At 40.9% G+C, this 25,952-nt stretch overlaps 1 pseudogene; it reads left to right on the forward strand.

Moving 5' to 3' along the window:
* The first annotated feature begins 2,977 nt into the window (after positions 1-2,977).
* Positions 2,978-22,056, forward strand: LOC100067817 (UDP-glucuronosyltransferase 3A1-like; annotated as a pseudogene).
* Positions 22,057-25,952: the final 3,896 nt, after the last annotated feature.

Raw genomic sequence — 25,952 nt, forward strand, 5'->3', positions numbered from 1 at the left:
GAAATCAAGAATAAAATTCCATTTTGATCACCATAAAAAGAATCAAATACCTAGGAATAAATTTAACCAAGTAGTTTTAGACATATACAGTGAAAAGCATAAGACATTATTGAAAGAAATTGTAGAAGACATAAAGAAATTGAAAGATATTCCTTGCTTATGGATTGGAAGAATAACCTAGTTACAAAGTCCACATTGCCTAAAGCAATCTACGGATTCAATGCAATCCCAGTTAGACTGCCAATGACGTTCTAACAGAAAAGGATCAAAGAATCCTAAAACTTATATGGAACAATAAAAGACCCCAAACAGCCAAAGGAATCCTATGAAAAAAGAACAAAGCTGAAAGTATCACACTCCCTGATTTCAAAATATACTACAAAGCTATAATAATCAAAACAGCATGGTACTGGCATACACAGGTAAAAGGAACAGAATTGACAGTCCAGAAATAAGCCTACACATCTATTGATAGCTATACTTTAACAAAGGAGCCAAGAACATACAATGGAGAATGGATAGTCTCTTCAATAAATGGTGTTGGTACAACTGGACAGTCATATGTAAAAGAATGAAAGTAGACCATTATCTTACACCGTGCACAAAAATTAACTCAAAATATATTATAGACTTGAATGTAAGATCTGAAACCATGAAATGCCTAGAAGAAAACTAGACAGCATACTCTTTGATGTTGGACTCAGTAGTATCATTTTGGATACCATGTTTCCTCTGGCAGGAGAAAGAAAAGAAAAAATAAACAAATAGGGTATATCAGACTAAAAAACTTCTTCACAACAAAGGAAACCATTAAAAAACCAAAAACACAACCCACCAACTGGGAGAAAATATTTGCAAATCATATATCCTGCAAGATGATAATTTCCAAAATATGTAAAGAACTCATAAAGCTGAACAACAAGAAAATGAACAACCAAATCAAAAAGTGGGCAGAGGAAACAGACATTTTCCCAAAGAAGATATACAGATGGCCAATAGGCACATGAAAAGATGTTCAACATCATTAATTATCAGGAAAATGCAAATGAAAACTACAAGGAGATTTCACCTCACGCCATCAGAATGGCTGTAATTAACAAGTTAAGAAATACCAACTGTTGGTGAGGACGTGGATAAAAGGGAATCCTCATATGCTGCTGGTGGGAATGCAATCTGGTGTAGCAATTATGGAAAAGATTATGGAGATTCCTCAAAAAAATTAAATTAGAAATACCATATGTTCTAGCTATTTCACTTCTGGGTATCTATGCAAGGAACATAAAACACTAATTGGATAAAATATATGCTCCCCTATGTTCACTGCAGCATTAACTCACAATAGCCAAGACTTGGAAGCAACCCAAGTGCCCATCAATAGATGAATGGATAAAGGAGATGTGGTATATTTACACAGTGGAATACTGCTGACAAATAAAAATGGCAAGCAATAGGACATATTGGAGAATATGAGGAAGCCATTTGGTGTAAACCTAATTTGGCCTGACCTTGTCTTTCCAAAAGGGCTTGACCCGTGGCTGTTGAGCATGCATTGTATATCTGCTTTAGATATTCCCTATGGCAAGAACAAAGGCCCTTGAGATAAAGGTGAACTTCCCTCCCCCTCCCAACATTGGCATCTCCTTAAGGATTAAGCATCTTTCCTTAGGCTAGAAACTGATTGCTGCGCTCACCTGTGACCGCCCAGCTCGAGACAATAGACTTGCCTCCTGCTGAGCCCTCTGAGATAGCAGACCCACTACCTGCTGTCTCCATCAAGCGCTGTGCTGACAGGGCAATCTTGTGACTATTGTGGGAGGGACATTTCAATCATATGTGAAACGTCCTGCTTGGGGGTATATAACCAATCTGTGCACCTCACTTCTTTGGTGCCCTTTCTTCCTTTGGGAAGAAAGGCCCCAGGCCATGGTCCTCAGATTTCAGCTCAGAATAAACCCACCCAAATTTTCATTTATAGATTGGTTGTGGATTATTTTTGTCGACACTGCTCAGCCATAAAAAATACCAAACAGTGCCATTTGGGAAACATGGATGGACATGTGGGTATTATGCTACGTGAAATAAGTCAGACAGAAAAAGACAAACACTGTGTAATTTCACTCATGTGAATGATAAACAAATAAACAAACACATAGATAAGGAGAACATATTGGTGGTTCCCAGAGGTGACTTGAAATCTGAAGGGGTAAAGGGCCACATAGGTATGGTGGCAGATAGAAACCAGACGTTTGGTGGTGAACATGATGCAGTCTATACAGAAGTCAAAATACATGAAATTTCTATAATGTTATAAACCAATGTGATCTCAACAAAATAATAAAAATTTAAAAAATGAAAGAGGCTCTCAGAGATATAATGCAAGAAGGTAGGTCGATTTCACTTGGGGATTTGCTTCCAGAGAGTATAAACTAACTACTCCCAGGGAGTAGACACTACTTTCGGGGGGGAGTGTCCCTTGTGCTTGGGACACTAGAAGAGATTTTAAGTAGGTCCCTGGGGAAATGGGTCATGGAGATGGCAGTGTGAGGTCATTAGAGCAGTTCGACTGAAGGTGAAGTTTCATAAGTTTGGGAAGGGTCCATAAAACTGAGATGGCTCAAGTCACTTCAAGTTGGAGCTCTGATCAACGTGATTTCCTAAGGTCTCTACCATTCCTGGTTCCGAGTATTTTCTACGGGGAGAGTGTGGTGATTACCTGGACAGAGAGGGGTTAAGGATCAGCTCACTAACCCCTCCTTCGGATGAGGGCAGATTATTCAAAGGAACAGGAGTCTAGGGAGGAGGGGCAGAAGAGCAGGAGGAGACAAAGAGAAGAGAGACAGGTGAGATCCATCTCTTACCGCCTCCCAAGCTCCCAGTCAGCTTGAATCCTTCACAGCCTGTGCACCATGTGTCTGGGGTGCACACAGGTCCCTTTTCCTGCAGGAGGCACAGGGCTCCCAGCACAGGAACCAGCATTATGAGGCCACGGACGCTGCTTCTCATCTGCTTCCTTCTGCCTGGGCTCCTGCTCTCAGAGGCCGCCAAAATCCTGACTGTGTCCTTGTTGGGTGAGTGTTTGGCCAAATAATCCAGAGACAGGAGCATCCCAGGCATCTGTACCAGGGCTCAGTCAAACAGCCCTAGGTCAGAGGGTTGTTTCATGTGTTTTTCCAGACTGGGCGGGTTTTCTCCCCTGGCTGGAAGATAAAGGGATGGGTGCTGTTTGTGGATGCAGAAAAGGGCGTCTCCCACCACTGAGGTGGAGAAGATAGTTCTAGAGAAAATAGAAATACTCTTTCCTCTCTCTTCTCACTCAGGACCAGCTCCCTATTATGCAGGGCTGGGGCCAGAATTTCAAGCTCCAGCCAGTGCAAGAGACCCCAGGATGACTCCTCCTGGGCACAGACTGGGCATTCAGAGCCTCATTCTAAACTTCTGAGGGGTGTCCGTCAGTTGCCAGCAGAGGCTGTGCCTAGACTTTGCAGGCTCTCTGAGGGAGGGGGCAGCAGTAATTTTTGGAGCCCATGGGAGCCAAGGTGGAGCAGGGGAGATATTTCAACGATAATTAGAAGGGTGGAGTGTTCTCATCCAGGGGAAACCTGGAGAACTGACCAGGGCTGAGGAATGGCTCCCGTACATTCAGGTTTCTCCCGGTCCCCCTTTCTTTCACTCGTGCTGCTGGAGATGTTTGAAGGACTCGTGGAACTTTTAATTCTTTATTTTGTGGCTTTAGTTTTATATACTTTATTTTTTCACCAAAGAGGACAGAAGAGGAAAAGGGAAAAAATATCATGATGAAGGGGTCATGAAGGACGTAGCTTCCTCAAATTTTCTTTCAACCCAGGGTGGACTCTCTTAGATCACTTTTAGGTCACTGAGAATCAGGGGACCTTAGAGCTGGGACGAAGAATAAACCATATGATTCGTCTCCCACAATGTTTTCCTGAGCAGGAAAGCATGGGTCATAGAGGGGAGGTGCTTTTTGCAGATCACACCAGAGGTCCCTAATGCGGCGAACACCATGGATTTACTCAGCATTTCTAACCCCAAGACCATCCTCTCCACAGCTCTCCTTCTCACCACTTTTTAGTGGAGAGTTTTTATAATCACTCTTTAAGAAAACCTGTAACACCATTGGAAAGCTTGTTTTTTCCTTTCTGTAGTAGTGATGAAGTAAGAGAGCTCTCTCACCTCTTGAAGGTATACCCTTCTCCTGCTTCAGACTCGGAGAGGGAGCTGGTGTGGTTTGTGAGGAGCTGGAAGCCCCGTCTCTGCCCCAGGATGCACTGGAGCTCACAAGACCCTCTATGATGGGATGCCTGTGGGGTCACCTCTTCTCCCAGGCTCCAAGGTCTAATATGGATTAAAATGTGAATATGAGACGTGGGACATTTGTACTTTACACCTCCCCTGGTACTTCAGACTATGCAAGTCTGGCTGTAAAAAGCTGAGAAACAGCGACACACCTTTTCTCTAGCACTGCATCCCTCTAACCTTCATCTCCAAACTCTTGGCATTTGCCATTAACTTCTCTCCTGATCTGACTTTCTCTGCTGCTGAGACCCTCAGACTCAAGCAAAGGTGCCGTGTTGGAGTGGAGTCTAAAAGAAGACTTTACTGGGATGGAACCTGTACCTCCCCTGATGATCAAGCTTCTCTTTCATTAGGATCCCGGGATTGTGCTAGGATGAGTGATATCTCAGTCTTCATGCATATAGATTCCTGCAGGCCCTCTGCATGGACCCCCAAAATTATCTTGAATGTCGTAATTTGATGTTATACACAATTCAGGCCCCAGCTGAGAAATGTTCCGCCCAATACATTTGAATCTGAAGGATTTGGGCTGTAAGTGCTGACTCCATGTCCTTCTGCTCCATTGGCTGTTTCTTGGACTCGCATTCCTGCTCGCATATTTCTAGCTCCTATGCTAGCACAAATTTCCAAATAAAAGGTTTTCAGAAATATCTCTAGTTGATTGTGCAACCCTTTACACTCACACCCACAGCATTGTGCCAAAGTTTCCTCTGGTGCAGTTATTTCTTTAGGAGATGTTGTCTCCAAATTGCCTGAGCTAAAATGCAGCATGTACCTTAGGATCAGGAACTCCTTAAGGCTTAAGCACCAAGGAGCTCATCATTGACATGGTGGTTAGAGTGACAAGGGTGGACCTTTGATAGAAGTTTGCCATAGGTCAAGGATGTGGGCCAGCAGGCTCTGGGGGAGTGGGCTAAGGTGTACCCTGATGGATATGGAAAGTGTGAATGATGTTCATCTTTCTCTAATTACCATTAATTTTCTGTTTCCTTACCCCTCCTCTTCTGGATTTATCAACCCATCAACCTAGAACTTCTGTTCTCATCATTATAAAAATGAAGTTGTGCATTGTTCCTAGGTAGAAGTCATTATCTATTAATGGACTGAGTGTCTCAGATTCTTCAAGATCATGGTCATAATGTCACCATGCTTCTCCAGAGAGCAAGATTATTGATATCAGGTATCTTTTCTCACTAATTCTTTATTTCTTTTACTCCAAGCAAAGAACCACAATGCCTTTTGCATAGAAAGAGTTTTCAAACAGTATTTAAGATGCAATTGGATTGAAAGAATGAAAACGATGTGTCCGTGTGTGTTTGTGTTTATGTAAGGTGTTGGAAACCTCCTGGGCTCTGTCAATCAGAATGCTATACTCTGTAATCCCATATTTTCCTCCCTTATCTGGCCTTCTACTCTATCCCAAGCAATTCTCCGCACTTTATTACAGATTATTTTGTAAATGCTTCTTTATAACTTGGCTTGAAAATATGTTGAATAGAAGTGTTCAGCCATAAATAAAGTTTTTAATTGGTAAGATCACTTTTCTTTTTCTATAGCTTATTAAGTTCTCCTCTTATGATATCTGAAATTTAAGGAAGCTTTCTCAGGAGTTCCGTATTTATGCAGCTAAGATCAGAATCTATTATTGAGATGATGTTTTTTCTTGAAAAGCCAGTGGCTCCCCGTGAGTTTGTGCATAGTGATGTTGGAAATTCCTAATTGAGTCACTGAATCCAAATAAGTTTAGCTAAAATGAATTCTTAAATGCTATCAACTCTTTTCTTCTGACAGACAAGGGGATGGTGGGTCAGAGAATTGAAATGATTTGCTCAAGGTCACATGGCAGGCTATTAATAGTGTTGGGTGGATTTAGGACTTTAAGCTCTGGTTTGCTTAGTCTGAAGTATTGCTAAGGCTTTGATTTTTCAAAAAAAAAAATCCAATGTTAAGCCATATATATATATATATATATATATATATTTGGTGTGGATGATTGGGTCTGAGCTAATATCTGTGCCAATCTTCCTCCACTTTGTATGTGAGATGCCACCACAACATGGCTTGATTAGCACCTGGGATCTGAACCTGTGAATCCTGGGTCAGTGAAGCAAAACATGTGAACCCAACCACTGTGCCACTGGGCCGGCCCCAAGCCACATCTTTGAGGAACATGATTTTGAGACATTATAAAAATTGAGGTGACTTCTGGGCTTCGTTTTTGTCAGATTGTTTCAAAAGAATATTTTTCTGTGAACACTTTTTAAAGTTTTTTATTGTGGCAAAGCATACATAATATAAAAATGACCATTTGGACCATTTTTGTGTACAATTTTAGTGACTTTGGGTATATTTACATTGTTGTGCCACTGTCACCAGCATTTTTTCGTCATCACAAACTGGAATTCTGTACCCTTAAACAATGATGGCCCATTACTTGCTTCCCCCAGCCCTTGATAACCACTATTCTACTTTTTTATCTAATAATTTGGCTAGTCTCAGTAGAAATGAAACTGTCACTCTTTCTAGATGACATGATTTTATATGTAGAAAACCTTAAAGAATCCAACTTATAGAAAACTTATAGAAATAATAAATGAATGCAGTAAAGTTGCAGGATACAAAGTCAGTATATGAAAATCGGTTGCATTTCTATACACTAACAAGGAAGTAGCAGAAAGAGAAATTATGAGTACAATCCCACTTACAACTGCAACAAAAAGAATAAAATACCTAGGAATAAACTTAACCAAAGAGGTCAAATATCCATACACTGAAAACTATAAAACGTTATTGAAAGAAATTGAAGAAGATGAAGAAATAGAGAGATATTCTACGCTCTTGGATCGAACAATTAACGTAGCCAAAATGTCAATATGTCCAAAAGCAATCTACAGATTCAATGCAATCTCTATCAAAGTTTCAACATTTTTCACAGAAATAGAACAAAGAATCCTAAAATTAATATGGAACAACAAAATACCCTGAATAGCCAAAGGAATCCTGAGGGAAAAGGAGCAAAGCTGGAGGTATGACACTCCCTGATTTCAAAAAATACTTCAAAACCATAGTAACCAAACATCATGGTATTGGCACAGAAACAGACACACAGATCAATAGAACAGAATTTAGAGCACAGAAATAAATCCACACATCTGTGGACAGCTAATTTTTGATGAAGGAGCCAAGAACATACAATGTAGAAGTGAAAGTCTCTTCATTAAGTGGTATTGCGAAAACTGGACAGTCATATGCAAAAGAATTAAAGTAGACCATTATCTTACACCATGCAAAAAAATTAACTCAAAATGGATTAAAGACTTGAATGTAAGACCTGAAACTATAAAACTTCTAGAAGAAAACATAGGCAGTACGCTCTTCTACATCAGCCTTAGCAGCATATTTTCAAGTACTATGTCTGATCGGGCAAGGGAAACAAATGAAAAAATGAACACATGAGACTACGTAAAACAAATTAGCTTCTGCACAGCAAAGGAAACCATCAGCAAAATGAAAAGATAACCTAACAATTGGGAAAAGATATTTGCAAACCGTATATCTGATAAGGGGTTAAAATACGAGATATATAAAGACCACATACATCTCAATAACAAAAAATCTAACAACCCAATTAAAAAAATGGGTCAAAGATCTAAACAGACATTTCTCCAAAGAAGATATACGGATGGCCAATAGGCACATGAAAAGATGTTCATCATCACTGATCATCAGGGAAATGCAAATCAAAACTACACTAAGATATCACTTTACACCCATTAGAATGGCAAAAATAACCAAAACAAAAAGTAACAAATGTTGGCGAGGTTGTGGAGAAAAAGGAGCCCTCATACACTGCTGGTGGGAATGCAAACTGGTGCAGCCACTATGGAAAACAGTGTGGAGATTTCTCAAAAAATTAAAAATAGAAATATCATATGACCCAGCCATCCCACTACTGGGTATCTATCCAAAGAACTTGAAATCAGCAATTCCAAAAGTCCCATGCACCCCTGTGTTCATTGCGGCATTATTTACAATAGCCAAGACATGGAAGCAACCTAAATGCCCATCAACTGATGAGTGGATAAAGAAGATACAGTATATGTATACAATGGAATACTACTCAGCCATAAAAAGGATAAAATAGTCCCATTCACAACAACATGGATGGACCTTGAGGGTATTCTGTTAAGTGAAATAAGCCAGATACAGAAAGACAATCTCTGTATGACTCCACTCATATATGGAAGTTAAACATGTGGACAAAGAGAACAGATTAGTGGCTACCAAGGGAAGGGGGGGTGGGGGGATGGGCACAAAGGGTGAAGTGGTGCACCTACAACACGACTGACAAACAATAACGTACAACTGAAATTTCACAAGGTTGTAAACTATCATAATCTCAATAAAAAGTTAAAAGAAAATTAAGAATAGAAATGCCATATGATCCAGCTATTTCACTGCTGGGTATTTATCCAAAGAACATGAAAACATGAACTCATATACATAAACCCCTATGTTCATTGAAGCACTATTGACAACAGCCATGACTTGGAAGCAACCTAGGCGCCCATCAAGGGACAAATGGATAAAGAAGATGTGGTATATATACACAGTGGAATACCACTCAGTCATTAAAAATGGTGAAATCTAGCCATTTGTGACAATACGGATGGACCTTTAGGTATTATGCTAAGCAAAATAAGTCAGAGAAAGAAAGTCAAATACTGTAAGATCTCACTCATAAATAGAAGATAAAAACAACAACAAAAAATCACATAAAGACAAACATTGGATTGGTGTTTGCCAGAGGGGGAAAGTGGTAATTAGGTACCTGTGTGTGGGGATGGATTGTAATTAGTCTTTTGGTGGTGAACTTGACGTAATCTACACAGAAATTGAATTGTAGTTATGTGCACCTGGAATTTATATAATGTTATAAACCAATGTTTCTGCAATAAAAAAAGAAAAAATGATATTTTTTGCAGTTCCCATGTAGTTGAAAAACTACTGGAAGCTATAGACCTTCCACCCTTTTAACAAACATCTGTACACCAAATCTATAAACAATTCAGGGAGTTCGTGGAGCCCTTCAATTTTATCCTCAGTTTTCAGGCTTAAGTGTGTGGAGTTTCCTTCACCATTCTCCATTCATGGGCATTTTTTAAGCTTTGAAAGAGTATATTCATTCTTCACTTCTGTCACACAGCTTGCTAAATGTCTGCAAATAAGGAAAACACATGATTGGGGTTTGATGTCTGACCTGATGTTCGTTTCACTGTGTTGAAATATTTGAACCACTCACTAACTCCTCGTTTGGACACACTTCTCTATCTTGTTTATTTATTTGTGACACTAATAAATGAATGATGTCAGTGGCAGTTAAGCAGCAAAGATCTCTAATGGTCACGTGTACTACTGCTCCACCAGTATAAAGAATTACAATTGGGTTACGGGGAGAGTCTGATAGGACACAGAGGAGCTTGACAGAACAAGCCTAGACTACCTTGAACAGACAGTCAGTAGAAATGCAAATGCTAAGAACTCTGCTAACGAGGACTCAGAGGGAAGTGAGGAGCTTGGTAGAGAAAATCTATATTGTCTTAGATAATATGTAAATCATCCTAAGTAGAACTTGAGTAGAAATAGAGATGTTAAAGGCTTCTTGCTGCTTATAGCAAAATGTGAGAGGAAAGAAACAAATTGAAGCAAGAATTATTAAGCATAATGAGAGCAAGTCTTCACGATTTTGGAAATTCTTAGCCTATACAGATTGCAATAGATTCTAAATTTAAGGAATTCACTTTGATGAAATCAAAGAAAGCCAGTGTTTTTACAGAGGAAACCAGTGGTGTGGCTGGATAACCTTTTGCTATTGCCCTTGAAAGATTAAAAGTTCAGAATATTCAGTCTCACAGAGAGCTCTTTGAAAAGTAGGTTTGCGATTCGTGGATCTGTTCAGCCATATTAGCTGAAGTCAAAAATAGAAATGAAATTATTTTGTAAAAATCTGTGGAGCAGCCTCGTGTCTAGTGGAATGAATTCCTATGACATACCCAGGAGATCCACAAGGTACTTGAGAATTTTATAGTAGAAGAAACACTGTGAGTTTGGACTGAAGGAGACAAAGGGAAGATGATATGAAAGAAGGCTGTTAGACTCCCTAAAAGTAAGAAACAGGCAGATAAACTATTCAGGTGCAAACACACGATATGTTTTATAGAGAACAAAGAACCATGAGGTGAGGCAGTGAGTCCAGAGGGTAGATCTTCAAGTTCACAGGGCTGAATTTCAAATCATAGAGGATTATTTCCTGTCCTTAAAACCTAATATTGTATGCCCAGGTGGATATCAAAATTTTTTAGAATGGGTAATTTATGTTTTGCTTTCATTTTGTTCCACGTAGAATGATAAAAAACAGTAACTGGAATTTTACACAAGACCCACTATTGTTTCTTGGGAGCAGATAACTTGTTTCCTAAATTTATCTGTTCACAGATGGAGAGAAATTTGGCCCCTGGATGGATCATACCAAGACTCTCACTCATACTTGAAAAATGCTTTGGATGATATAATTTGGGACTTTTGAGCTGATCATATCTAGATGAGGTTTTGAACTATGAGTTGATGAGGTAATGGTTTGAGACTTTAGATGTTGGGATGGGGTGAATGCATTTTGCACATACAGTGTACATGAGTGTTCAGTACAGAAAGAAGAATGTAGTAGGAAAATAATGTCCCCTGAATGATATCCATGTCTCCATCCTTGGAACCAATGAATATGCTACCTTACCTGGCAAAGGGTCTTTGCCGATGTAATTAATGTAAGGGTCTTGAGATGGGGAGATTACCTGGATTATCCCGGTAGGCCTGATATGATTACAAGAGTCCTTCTATCAGACAGAATAGGACAGGAGAGTGAGAGAAGGAATGTGGTGATGGAAGGAAAAGTCAGAGTGATGTGATTGACAGTTGGAAGGAGGCCCTGAGGCAAGGAATACAGGCAGCCACTAAAAGCTGGAAAAGGCAAGAAAAGAGATTGTCTTCTAGGGCTTCCAGAAGGAATGCAGGGCTTCTCACACCTTGCTTTTATCCAACCGAGACCCATTTTTGACTTTTGATCTATAGAACTGTAAGATAATAAATTTGTCTTGTTTTAAGTCACTAAGTTTATAGCAATTTTTTAGGAAGCAATAAGAAGCAACTACAGTCATCATAGGTGGTCAGGAGCACTCCAGGAGGCATGAGAGGAGGTTTTTAAAGCCTCTACAATAAAGGCAACTTTGGGGGACACTCAGGGCAGTGCCTATTATGTTGCAAATTGGAGAGATTCTAGAGCTGTTATTGGGTGAGCAATTCAAAGTGGGCTGCTTTTCAAGTAATAAGCATAAATGGACCTAAGTAAAACATATGAACAAGAGATATGCTGTCTCCAAAATGCAAAAAGGCCTAAAGATGTTGGACTTGTTGAAATATCATGGTCAATAGTTGTTTCCTGACAGTGCCATGGATAGAGAGGCCTTAGACTGACCACAAAGTTCCCAGGAACATAACTGAGGTAGTAGCCTTGAGCTTTGTGTGGGGGCAATGGCACATGCCTTTGTGTGAGTCCCTTGGTTGAATTATTCCAAGTTTTGAATGAGTATAGCAAGTGAATCTCTTTGGAGGAAGAAGTCCTCAAGGTAATGTCATATCTGTGCTCCTGGAGAAAGTTGGATGTGGTTAAGATCTTTCTGACAAAGATTGTGGCCGATGGTAGGGCAGTTGAAGTACTCCATGGGTAACCAGTTAAAGATGTTTTCTGTCTCTTCCAAGGTGCAGGCAACTGAGATTGAGAGCCTGTTGAAACAGTTACTGAACAGAACATATTAGCCAAATCTATGATGTAAAGCATTCGCCAGTAAATACTTGGATAAAGTCAGTAATTTCACTCTGATTGGGTATGTGAGCTCTAATGTGTGGGACCATGTATTAATCTCTCCCTAACCACCATACACAGTTAGGTTAGGTGTCATGGCTGTTGAAGGCACATGTGCATTTAGAGAGTATGAAAGGTTTATTACTCAAATAATAAGGCCTTTTTTTTTGAAAAAGCAGGACAAGTTCCCAAGCAAATCTGAAAAATGGCTTTCCAGAGCATGGAGGGATGTCTTGCTTGAGTTTTTATTGTGGGTAGAGGGATGGGATGAGCTGAGATGTCCTCCTCATTGGCCTGCCTTCTGTGGTTTGAAACTCCCAATAGAGCCAAGGGAGGGAGCATGGGGAGATTCTTAACAGCTTGTCCAGACGAGGCACAGAAGAGGGAGTGGGAGATAGGGCTTGAAACTTGTCCACAGTCAAACATCAAAAATAGACTCATACTTTCTGTTACATGTGAATAATGGGGGAGAAGCCAAGTTGGTAAGTAGAAGTACAGTGAACTACTATTTCAGTTAAGCCACTGAGGTCTTTTAGTGAAACAAAAAACAATTTGGATGTATTGCTTTAAATAATGAGAATGAACTTTTCTAAACTAGAAAGTGCAGAGGCTCTGGAATCAAAGGGACTTGTATTTAAATAGAAACTCTACCACTTCCTATGGGTGCAACCTTGACATATTATCTTAAGCTCAATTAACTTTTTTTTCTCACCTGTAAAGTGAGAGCGATAGCTATACCTTCAGTGGAAGCTTTAATGGAAGCTTCCATTACTTTAAACTGAGAAGAATTCCTGAATCTTTGCAAGGTTCTCAACCTATGTTTTCAGTTTATAAGACTGAATGAATGAGAAAGCAACCAAATCAAACAAAAATAGTTCAAAAGGTAAGCATTCAAATAAATATAAAATTATTGGAACAAAAACATGTTGCTATCATCGTGCTAATGTTATTCCATATTGTGTAACATTTTTAACCCATTGGTGTTTCTTAGGGTTCAAAGAGGAGGAAGAATCATACCAAGTTCTCAGTTGGTTTCTACTTGAAGATTATAACAAAGAATTTAAGAAATATTTGTATTTCTTTATTAAAGCAGCTTTGGCTGGCAGGTAATTTCTATTTATTATTTTAACAAAAGATTCAATGTTTTAGTGATATAAATTAATGGAGGATGTATGTATGTTTGGACTAAGGATATGACAAAGGGGTGTATGGATGGATGGATAGATGGATGAATGAGTGGATGGATGGATGATGGGATAGATTATGAGTAGACGGTTAGGTAACTAGGTATTTCTCACCAAATCGAGTACCATCACTGGAGATTCTTTCTTACTCTGTATTCTCCCTCTTCCTCTACCAGCAGGAATATATTTTGGTAGAAACCGGGAGTTGTTCTTTTTGGGACCTCCTTGCAATACTTCACTTAACAATCATCATCTGTAATCTCCCCGACACTAAAGCACAAGTCACTGCTGATAAGATAGTGAGAGCCACCTTCGTCCACTTATTTTTCCTCCTTATCACAGTTATTCACTAATGAAGGGATGATTTGCGAAGACTGATTTTGTAGTACTTGAATAGCTGGCCATGGAAAGTCCTTTTAAAAAGCAATCAGACTCGCGCAGAATAACACATGAATCTAATTCCTTTTGCTTCATCTTGAATGGAAAGGAACATATAAGTCCTTAACCTTGGACATAAAGGTGGACAGACAGAATCCGTGTATATCTGGGTTAATCAGAATGGCCTAACCCCTTCTTTTTACCTTGAAAATTCTATTTGCTAGTCAATGTCCTGCTCAGACATGACTTTTCCCTAAAGCCTTCTTTCCTCACTCAGATTGGAAGATCCTAGTTCATCCTGTACAGGTCTGATCTGACCTGCTTATCTGAACCTTAGTCTGTATCATCTTCATTGTTAGCTACAGGTTTTAATTATATGTTTTGTCTCTTCTCCTCTAATTTAATATTTTGAGGACAGGTATATGTAACTGTGTTTTCTTGAATTTTTTTCTATTTATTAGCTAAATTTTAAATGTAATTATATGAACTATATTCTAGGAATTTTTACAGCATTACTGAAATTATCCAAAGTACTTGGCAACCACTCCTTTGTGACATGAAATCTTTAAAAGTAAAGAGCAGAGGATGATTTCAGCCAGTCACTTCCATTGTGTGATTTATAAAGCTGATCCTAAAGATCAGGTAGAGATTTGCATATTGCTAAGGAGTGCTTAGCTTATGGGCCTTCTCTCCCTGGGGTGTGATGCTGCAGTGGTGCACAATTACAGGTGTGCCAGGTATTGATTCTCTGGGTGCTTCATGCAGCTGGTAGACCCCTGACGTTTTGAGCCCTTGCACTTGTCACCTCCGGTGCCTAAAGTGCAGATGGGCATCCTCATCCATTTCTCCATATATTGTACAAAAAAACCAGGATCATGTTCTATACAGGCAGTGATGGGAAAGCACTGCAAGAAGTTAGTCCTGGAATAATCCAATAGGCAGAGTCTTAATTGTACGTCAGTAAACTTTGCCATTATCTTTTCTGTATGCCACAGCCTTTATTGAAGTGGAAAGGCTAATAGTATGCTTGAAAATCAGGCTTTTTTTCCCTCATTTCTTAATTGATGGGCATAGAAAGGTAGAATTCCTATTTTTAGCTGAGATTTAGAGTTCTAGTAAGATCAAAAAGTCCCTTGGGTGAGGTGATCTGTCAACTGCAGAATATAGCATGATTTTTAAAAATAGCCTATATGTCCATGTTTTTAAGACTGTGTCATCAAGTAACTTGCAGTTTGGCTGAGTAAACAAGACAATCACTCAGCAAGAGTCAGTATTTATGTGAAGGTCAAGAAGAGCATCATGGAATTTATCAAGTAGAAAGAGACCTGTGAGGCCTGCTGTGGTCGTAGAAGGCTCCCAGAGGAGAAGACCCAACAGTGGAAATTTGGTCTCAGTTAAGGTAAGTCAAGTGTGACCACGGATTTCAAGACTTGAGAGTTTAAAGATAAATTTTCTAATGAACCGGCATAAAGGGTGCTTGGGATTTGGATCAGAGAGGAGAGGGGAGGGGAAGAAGGAAACACTCTCAGGAGCAGAATATCTGCTGGCGTGATTGGGGAAAGCATACTAATGGACAATGGTGGAATAGGATGCTGCTGCTAGGTGTGGTCTTGCTTACCCAGGAAATCGTAGCCCAAGATTCTTGTACTGTGAAATTAACACCTCCAACAAATCTTTATCGTTGATTTTCTTTCTCTCAGAGACATATTTGAAAACTGTTTAAAATTGTTGGAACTACAGGGATTTCAGTGCAGTCATTTGCTAAAGAGAAATGATATCATGGACTCCTCAAAGAAAGAGTACTTCAGTCTGATATTTGTAGAAGCATTTGACTTGTGTTCTTTCCTGGTTGCTGAGAAGGTTGGGAAGCCATTTGTGTCCATTCTTCCCACCACATGTGGCAACATGGCCTTTGGGCTACCAACCCCCTGTCTTATGTGCCAATATTATGTTCCTTCCTGACTGACCGTATGGACTTCTGGGGCCAACTAAAGAATTTTCTGATGTTCTTTGATTTCTCTGTGGAGCAATAGCAAATTCACTCTATGTTTGGCAACATCATCAAAGAGCATTTCCCCAAAGGCTCTAGGCCAGTTTTGTCTCATCATCTAGAGAAAGCAGAGTTGTGGTTTCTTAATTCTGACTTTCCCTTTGATTTTGCTTGGCCTTTGCTTCCCAACACTGGGTGTTTTAGAAGCTTAATGGCCAAACCTGTTAAAGCAGTACCACAAGGAAGTAAAACCTTAGCTCTTAATAGGGGCTTCATGCAGAGGCCTTCATGCAGATGTGGCTGCCTCTGCCAGTGAGATCCCGGGAGTGGAGTAGGGTGAGGCAAGTGAGGCTCCTAGGGCACACTTTTTAATAAAGTACTCATTTGCAGGGTCATGCAAGTACAGTGATGGCACTAGTACAACCCTAAGATTGAGGACTTTCTTAAATGCTACTCCAGAGTCCTCTCGCCTTGCCCTAGTCCTGGCCCTGGCAGGATAAGCCTTTTAATAAGTTGATAATTTTCATTTGCATTTGTATGATCATATGGATGGTAAGTATGCAGTAAGCATCCGTCATATGCAAGAATTGTTAAGGAGGTGAGTTATTTACAATGAAACACACAACACTGTGAGACAGGCTGTAACCAAGGCGTGACTTCCTGGGACTGACTGCAGGCAGCATCTCCAGTATCTCCAGCCTGTAGAGCCCTGGTTCCTAACTCCACCTAGACCTCCTGATTTGGTTGATCTGGGGTCTGGCCTGGGCATTGTCAGTTGTAAAAGCTGCACAGTCATTTTGAATGCATAGACTCAGAAATACTGCTAGAAGTTTGCAAAGTGGAGGGAGCTGAGATTAGTTGGCTGCCTATTGCCCATCTGTACTGTGTTGCCATTTCATGGAATTTATCTTATATATATTGTCACCTAGAGGAAAGTATGATCATCTCCATTTTTGTAAATGAGAGACAGAGACACAGGTGGTGTAAGTGACTTTTCCATTTCAGAGTGAAGAAGAGCCCTGATTTGGCCTGGGCCTTCCAGGCACTGATGTGTCTACCTTTCCTCTAGTGACCTTACATTGAGTGAGCAGGAAGAGTTGGGGAATGATCCATGGGCTAGATGGGCTCTGAGTGGGTGGCAGGATTTTTTAGGAATGGAGCTGGGAGAGAAGGCATTTCAGGTGGGGAGAACAGGGAGTACCAAGTGTGGAGGTAGAGTGACATGACCATGACTCTGCATTCCCTGAGTGACTCTGGCTAGACAATGAAGTGGAAGATTCAATTGCACTAATATAACCAGGCCAGATTGCAGGAGGTTTTATCTAGCAGGGTGACTTAGGCCTTGCCCATAGGGCTGGGGAGGGAACTGTTAAGTAGGAGCATAATAGGAGTGAGAGTTGCAATGGCTGTTAGATAACAGAGGCTTTTTTCGAAACATTTTCTTCTCTGTATTTTCCAACTTCTATATAATGGTCTTAAGTTGCTTTTGTAATTATGAAAGGCTGTTTTAATGTGGTCCTTTGAGATAGTAACTCAGGCAATGTTATGCTAGATGGAATCAACCCAACAGGATGAGGGTTTAGAAGTTATCAAGGGGCCGCAGAAGCCCAGAGAGAGTCAGAATCCTAAGAAATTTTGGAAGTAACAATTGGCAAAACAGTGTTAAATCCAAGATTGCAACATTAGGTCACAACCCTCCTTAAGAACTGCCTGGGGAATTTTAAATATAAGGTGCCCAGGTCTGGATTTGGGATTGGTCATTGTCACTCTTTTAAAAGTCTTCCCATGTGGTTATATTTTGCATTTATGTGGGTGAACCACTGAGGTAGGCAATGAACTACAAAGATCAGTGACAGAGTATCATGGAATATCAGAGCAAAGCACATGACGTGGCACATTGGATGTGGGTGGCCAGGTGCCTTCCCTATTCTACCTCCATTTCTTATGCCAGAGGACTTCTCCCAGCTTCCCCTCTCCAGCCTCTGGAATCCCACCTTCTTCTGCTGGATGCTGATCCCCACTGGAATTCTTCCTTACATTACCACCTCTGTTCTGGCTTTTGAAAACTCCCCATGTCTCCATGGACCCAAAATTTATAGAGGGTCTAGGATGCCTATGATCTTACAGTCAGTATTTCAAAAAAGAAAGATGTTCTCACCACCACAATGGGCATGAACACAATGTAAAGGATGCTCAGCTGTCCCTTGGGCTATGATAATAGTTTCAGGACAGTGAGCTTTAGGAGTGACAGGAAGGTGTGTTCAGTAAAGAGCCGACCTTCATTCCTTGGTTCTCCTGGCTTTCACGGACAAATTTGTACACCTCTTTTCCTTTCTTACCTCTCTCCAGGAATTTGAGAATTTCATTGCCAAGTCTGGAGACTCAGATTTTGTCCTTGTGGCCCTGGGCTCCATGGTGAGCATCTCTCAGTCTCAGGAGCTTCTCATGGAGATGAATGTGCTTTTGCTCATCTCCATCGGGGTGATATGGAGGTGTAAGCCTTCTCATTGGCCCAAAGACATCAAATTGGCAGCAAATGTGAAAACTGTGGACTGGCTTTCTCAAGGTGACCTCTTGGGTAAGGACTATCAAGATCTGTGTCTCTCATCTTATTTACATGTCTTTAGGGCTCATCAGGGCTCTGACCTCTATTTCGGCAAGCCCATCATTATGAGAAGGAGCTGCTGACAGCTAAAAGCAAGTCTCCAGAGAATAGGAATGTAGCAGCCTGCTGGAGTTTTTGGGTAATCAGGCTACACTTCCAGTGAGATCAGATGCCAAAACAGCCCTCTCTCCTTTCTTTTTTATCGGAGGCCAGATTTCGACAGTCAATAAAGTCACATTGATTTACTGCCTTTGGTCTTGAACAAGGTCAGCCAAACACAGTCCAAAATAACCTGTGAATTCTGAGAACATCCCAGGATCACGTTGCCACTGTATTTAGTGTCTTCATGAGGACCTGTTCACCCATGTGCCTTTATGCACACAGACATACAGATAGATCCTCCTTATCTACTAAGGTATGAGCTTTCATACCTTAACAATATTGACACCAACAATGTCTTTAGGATGTGCCAAAATACCTGAGGCCAAGCTGAGCAACCTCATAGCCAATTATTTGGTCTATTGAGTCTCTGGTACCAGAGAGTCCCCTCATTCCCCAACAGGTTTGCTCCGTCCCTACTGATCTGAGAGTCTCTTCACTGTTGTAGCCAATGGATGGGTCAGAGACTCTTAACTAAGCTTGTGACTCAAAATCATCTGGGGAATTTAAGAAACACATTCTTGTTTCTACTTCTGCAAATATATTTCTCTAAGACTGGAGTAGAGCATATGAATCTCATTTGAAAGGAACACAAGGAGATTCTGATGCACATCCCAGTGGAGTGGCACAGGTTGAGATGAATTCTTCATTGTAAACAACCATTTTAGTTAGCTCTAAATGAGAGTGGGATGGAAACACTGGAACTGGAAATATTGAGGTGTAGGCTCTAGTCTCTGCTTTCAATGGTGTTCTCATATATTTGAGGAGACACACATATAGTATAGTTTTATGAGTGCCACATGAGTTGTGATGTCAATGAATGTGTCAGGAATTCAGAGAAGAGGGAAATTATTTTGCAAGTGAGAAAAGATTGCTCAAAAAAAAGAGAGAGACAGAGAAAGAGACACAGGGAAACACAAAGAGTAAACAGAGATGAGAGTAGGAAAGAAAGATACAAGGATGATGCAGAGAAGGATGGATGGATGGACGGAGGGATGGATGGAGATCTATGCTTTGCCTAGCATTATTCTCTACAGAATTCCCTGGGTTCTCAGTCTTAGCTGGGTTCTGTCTCTGGCAAGGAGTATCTGTAAAAAGGCAAGGCTTGGAATCCTGCATGTTAGAACATCTACCTTGAATGTGTCCCAAGCAGAATTATCTTTACAATGGTTCCAACACACTTTGAGAATCCATTGTCATTTTCTTTTTGCCCTTTATGATTTACTGGTATCCTGAAACTTTTCATCCTGAATGTCCTGCTGTCTTTCTCATTTGTAACACCTCACCCTCACATCCATCTCTTTGTCATCCGTGGTAGGGTGAATAGTATCATGGAGGCCATCCAACATGGCGTACCCATGGTGAGGATTTCCTTCTTTGGAGACCAGCCTGAAAACCAGTTCCAAGTAGAAGCCAAAAAATTTGGTGTCTCTATCCAGTTAAAGCAAATCAAGGCTGAGACACTGTCTCTGAAGATGAAGCAAGTCATAGAAGACAAGAGGTATGTGGCTCTCTGGGCTTGTGGTCACATAGGCTGAATGAAGACATCAAGCATGAAGGGCACCACATGTGTCTTTTTTGCAATAAAAATGGAAAGTCCCAGGCTGTGCAATAATATGTGTGCAATGGTGAAAGCTGTCCTGTTTCCTCTGAGTGTAAGACTAGGCAATTTAGGTTAGATGCTGAAAAGAGTTGTCTTCTAATGGGTTATGAGGAATCCAAATTACTTACACAGGTTCTCTTTGAGAGGTCTTATATGTTCGGGTGGTTATAGGAGAATTTCAACTGAGTAGGAGGTTGCCTTTCCATCCCCAATATGCCACACTGTTCTCTACTTCAGGATCTTTGTCTGTGCTACTACCTAGAACACTTCTTCCCTTCTCTTCACAGGGCTGGTTCCTTAACACATTTGGGTCTCATCTCCAATGTCGCCTCCTCAGAGAGGCCATCTTTGTCTGATAGTCCTAACTAGACTTGTCTCTTGCCTACTTCACATTCACTGTTTCCTTCTTAACACTTCTCAGGATCCCTAATTACCCCAGTTCTTTAGGTTTTAATTTATCATCTGTCCCCAACACCAGAAAGTACAGGGTAAGCCCCCTAGGACAGCAGCATGTGTCTCTTGTTTTCCACGATGTTCCCAGTGTCTGGTACAGGGCCTGCCACAAAGTACGTCTGAAGGAATTTCTGTTAAGTGAGTCAACAAAAGAGACTTTTGGTGTCTTAATTAACTTCCTATCCAGCACAATGATCTCATGTGAAGAGAAAAATACATATATTTTTTGTTACAACTAAGAAGGACTGAATAACTTGGAGTTCAAGTGCACAATCCTGAATCAGACCTCAAGACCTAACATATTACCTTGCACATAGGAGTTCTGCAAGTAGTTCTTGTTAAATGACTGAAAAACAGCCCAAAACTTGTGATTCTAAGCCATAGAAAAGGTGTTAAACTCCAGGGGTCAGAAAACCCAGAAATTTCATATATATTTGATATCTCATGTGTTGCAAATATTTACTTTTGCAAGAATGGGTTTGTAAGTTTCATTGGATTTTCAAGGACCTAGACCCAAAATGGCCATGAACCACTAGTCCCAAGGAGTCGTCATTTGGGCTGGGATGGTCCTCAGACATTGTGGATCAGGGTCAGCTTCATAACTTATGGGGTCCAATGTAATATGGAAGGTAGAGCCCTTGTTATAAAGTTTGAATATTTCAAAAAGGTGACAGCAGAGAGTTAAATCAAGCACAGGACTGCTCTAAGTGTGGGGCCCTGTGTAAATATGCAGGCTTCAGCCCATGGAGGGAGTGCCATTCAACATGATGCTCTGAAGGGCAGGAAAGTGTAGATATATCCTCCTGGGTGTAGTCTCCAGAGTCATATGTGTCACCTCACCAAGACACCAGCACAAAGTGATGTGCTATCTCTCTGTCAGTCTCCCTCTCTCTGTATAAATTACATCTTATATAATTTTCTATAGTATATTTAAGCCTCCTTCTTGTAGAGACCAGTCCTTAGAGACTTCGTCACTCTTTTATGGTTTAGCACTTTTAGCGCTAAGCATGGATCGTTGCATGTAGGCACCAGTTGGAACTTTTCAAGGGGACCCAGCTAGACAGTGGCAAGGCCAGGCCAATGACTCTTCCTTGAAAAGGAGCCTTTGTGCTTATGGTGGAAAGTGCCTGTGTGTAATACAAGGTCCCTAAGGCTTCTGAAACAACATGAGTTACATCCCACATCTGCCTCTGCCAACAGGTACAAATCTGCAGCAGTCGCTGCCAGCATCATCAGGAGATCCCACCCCCTCACCCACACCTGGTGATTGGTGGGCTGGACTGAACACATCCTCCAGACAAGGGGTGTGGGGCATCTCAAGCCCCATGCCTTCCAGCAGCTTGATGTCTTCTGTTCCTGTTGGTGGTCACCTTGGGCACTGTGTGGCTCTGTCGGAAGCTGCTGGGCATGGTGGCCAGGTGGCTGTGTGGGACCAGGAAGCTGAAGAAGGCCTGATGCCAAGAGAAGTCTTGAGGGCTGTATTTGGGAGGGGTGTGTCACCATTTCTTGGGAGCCTCCCACCAGTTCTAGCACTCCCTGTTCTCCACATCATACACACTTGCTAATTTTGCTATAAATTCCTACTCACTGGTTTCTCCCTGTGATCAGATTTCTCTTGTGGTCTTCTTTCTTTGCCAGTCAGCAAGGGCTGTTCTCTTATTCTGTCCCTGGGTCATTTGGACCAGTGACCCTCAGACTTAAAGTCTTGAAGCCACCTTCCTTATTACACACCTTTTCTAGTCACTGGGCCTGAACCATTCCAGCCTCTATGGCCAGTATCTTCCATGCCACTTTCCCTCTCTCCTGCCTCCACCACTGGTCATGGAATAACATCTAAGATGGGCACTTTGCTAATTCTTTCCTTTTCTGTTTCCTTCTCCTGCAAATACTTCTCAAAGCTCAGGAAGCATGTCCTGCACATGTGTCTTCTTGTTGGAACCACCCTTGCAGGACCATGTCTGGCTCCTGCCTTGGTTCCTGCAGAGAGTCCTTCCTTGCTGATCAGATGTGGAGCCTGCAGGGTGGTCATGGGCTGAAGTGGCTTTGGTCTCTGTGTTTCATAGCACTGAGCTGTCTTTCAATTTTCCCATTAAAAAAATAAAGTCATGAGAAAGAAGTTCATTTCTTTTCAAACTAAGTGGGCTTTTGTGCCCCTTGATAGTGAGTCTTTCTATATGTGACAGACTCTTGGGAATTGCATCCACTCGACAGTAACTGAAACCAGAAAAAAAGTGGCTGAACAGCTTAGGATTTCCTTCTCTTTCCTTTTTGTTTTTCTCATGTAAAAGAGATTTGTAGGTAGGCAGGCAGTCCAGGGCTGATGTAGTGGCTCCAAGATGTGTTCAATAGTGCAGATTTCTTGTTTGGTTGATCTGCCTTCCTCTGCAGGGGTATTTCATCCTCAAGGTCACCGTGGATTCTCAAGATGGTCTTTTTGTATCCAGCCAGCACCTGGAAATTTGGGCAAGACAAGGGAAAATTGGGTAAAGTGGATAAAGCAGGTCCCTGCCACCTGAGTCAGCCCTCATTAAAGAGATTTCCCAGACACTCCAGCCACCCAAAGACTCCACTTACATCTCATTCACCAGACCTGAGTCCCGTGACCACTTCTAGCTGCAGAAAACGTCTAAGAAATGTTCCCCATCTCCAGCTGGGGAGACATGTTAGAAATGTAAACAAAGGGCAATGAATAATAGGAGGAAACTAGAGCCTTGCCCGCATGTGGAGGGCAGGCGGGGGGGCTGAATTGATGTTTTGTTCCACCTGTGACCCTGTGACTCAGTGACCTCAGGAACAGTCTTACACCAACTGTAACTGCCTGTAGGTGGAAAACAGACCTTTCAGAGTGATGGACATGCAAAACAGGAACAGCAGTACTCTACCATGGTGAAGTGTGTTATACTTTCCTAGTTCTTTCATTTTGGTTCTGCCATTTAATGGGGTAGACGTGTCTAATCAGCCCAACCCAGAGAAGTAGGCACCAGCAGGGGCAACCACAGATGGAGAGGGAGCCATTGTGCAAATTAAGACGACAGCAAGAAAACCTGCTGCCTCCTCCAACCAAGGCACAGGGCTTGGGGAGTGGAGATGGGTTGGTTTGAGCCCACACTCATTCCTCTTGTAGGCACCTTTTTGGGATGAATAACCTGCACTACCACATAGTGCTCCTGGCTGGTGGACCCCTCCTACCCAGTGAGATTCCAAGCCCACCCATGCAGAGCACGGTTTGATGAGCTAGGAAATTCTCTTCTGATATTTTGTTTTAGGGACATTTGTTGTCCCTAAGACCTAGGGAGGCTCCTTTCTGCATTCCAGCCTTTAAATTAGTTAATCATTTATTTTTTAGAAGTATTCCAATGAAATATTCAGAACTTTAGACACATATATATCCAGAGTGGATTTTCTGTAATTTTCTTCAAATTTAATCTCACGATAACAATAAGTAATAATCAGATAACACCTGTACTAACGATTCTGTCCTCTGGGTTTCTTTTTTTGCTAATTAAAACTCCAAGATGAATTTTGAGAGATCCTCTTGTGTAGGGTAAATACAAAGAAAAGAAGCTTCCACAACAAGGGCTGTGGACACCTCCAGGTAACAGGGCCCCTTCCCTGTCTGTAGGTGAGATCCTAGAAAGGGTTGGTACCCAGTGACCACTCTTCCTTTCTGATTTATGGTATTGAGAAGCGAGCTTTGTCTGTCCTCTGTAGAAATTTTACAAATGAGCAAGCCTATAAATTATAACAGAAAAGAGAGTCAGACGTAAAGACCAAATAATAGTTTATTTCATTCCACTCCTTCGTCTTATTACAATTTCTCTCCTGGAATTTTATTGAGCTGGGCTTTTTGTTTCATATTCCTTTAGTGACTGTGTGCGAACTTCATGTCGTTTCAGACGAAAGATATTGTCATTGGAAATCAATTACCCACCGGTAAGCGAACGCATCAGCAGAGGGGCTTAAGTCAGTGGCCTTCAGCCTGGGCTCTCTGTGCCTTAATGTGTGCACGAAGACCTTTCCAGGGCTGCATGGCACAGAGCATCTGGAGGCAATAAGTCTCCACATGTGTGTACTCTAGTTTCCTAACACTGGTCTGCCTAACAATGTGCTACGTTTGGGTGGTAGAGTCTCTTTCCTGCCACACTTTTCACAATTTCCTGACTCTTATTTTACAAAAGAAATGCAAGGCTTTGCCCCCTGCCTATTCTCACTGTGGTGCATTGCCCCAGGGTGGAAAAACAGGGGTACCAATGGACAGTTTGAAATGTAATAACTGAGCAAGAACACTTTGTCATTAAAATGATTGGCAATTCTTTGTTTTTAACAAAAACCAGGAATAAACTGTGACTTTCAGCTGTTAGACCATTAAAAGTAACTTGTGCTGATGGATTGCTATGAGATTTTTGGCATTGCGTTCTGGAAGTGTTCAGAGTTGAGGCACATCGTTTTCAAGATGGTCATAACAAATGTCCTATACTCATGCTACTTACTGATATGAATAATGTTTTCAGTGTTTACATAATTAAGAGCTATTGATATAAACCCATCCCATTCCAGAAGTAGATAATATTTAGCTATAGACGCAATAGTTAATTTTAAAAGCACTGAAAAACAGCCCCTTATCTCATTGAGAGATGCGTATTTTGTGTTAGATAATTATTAATCAAATTGGAATATGTTATGTTTCTTTTAGTAATTTAATTCAATTATTAAAACTTAGAGTGATAACCTGGTGAACATATTCAACTCTTTGAGCCTTATTGATATCGGAAATAGAAATATTAATTTCAATTTCAATACATGTTTTTGCCACTTAAGGTTATAATAGAATGCTCAATACAATTCTTTCAAGCATAAGCATATATAAAGTAGAATTAAATTCTCTGGGGAAGGTGGAATAAAAATAATAATTCAAGGAGAAAATGGAATGATAGAAGGCTTCCAATTGACAATGAGGAGCTGACTTATCTATGTCAGGAAGGGACGATGGTAAGTATCAAACTGTGGAGACATTTACAAGCCACTGCATCAATTGACCAGAGTGACATAACTGTTTACTTTAAGACCACAACATTTACAATGCAGCGGAAATGACGTCCTACTCAATTATTTAACTTACAATGAGAAATTTTGGAAGTCAATTTAAAATGTATTCTTACTAAAGTCTTGTTAGACATAGTTGAGAAAAAAATTGAAAATCACAATTTTACTGTCATTGGCTTACACAAAAGGAGGGTTATTTTTCCTACATAAAAAGTAGATGGCAAGTAAGCAGCAACTGTCATTGTTTCAGTAGTTCTACAGGTCAAGAAGAATGTGTTTACAATTCTTGCCCATTAACTCATGGTTGT

This window comes from Equus caballus, chromosome 21 (genome assembly GCF_041296265.1).
Source record: "Equus caballus isolate H_3958 breed thoroughbred chromosome 21, TB-T2T, whole genome shotgun sequence".
In the NCBI taxonomy this organism is placed as follows: Eukaryota; Metazoa; Chordata; class Mammalia; order Perissodactyla; family Equidae; genus Equus; species Equus caballus.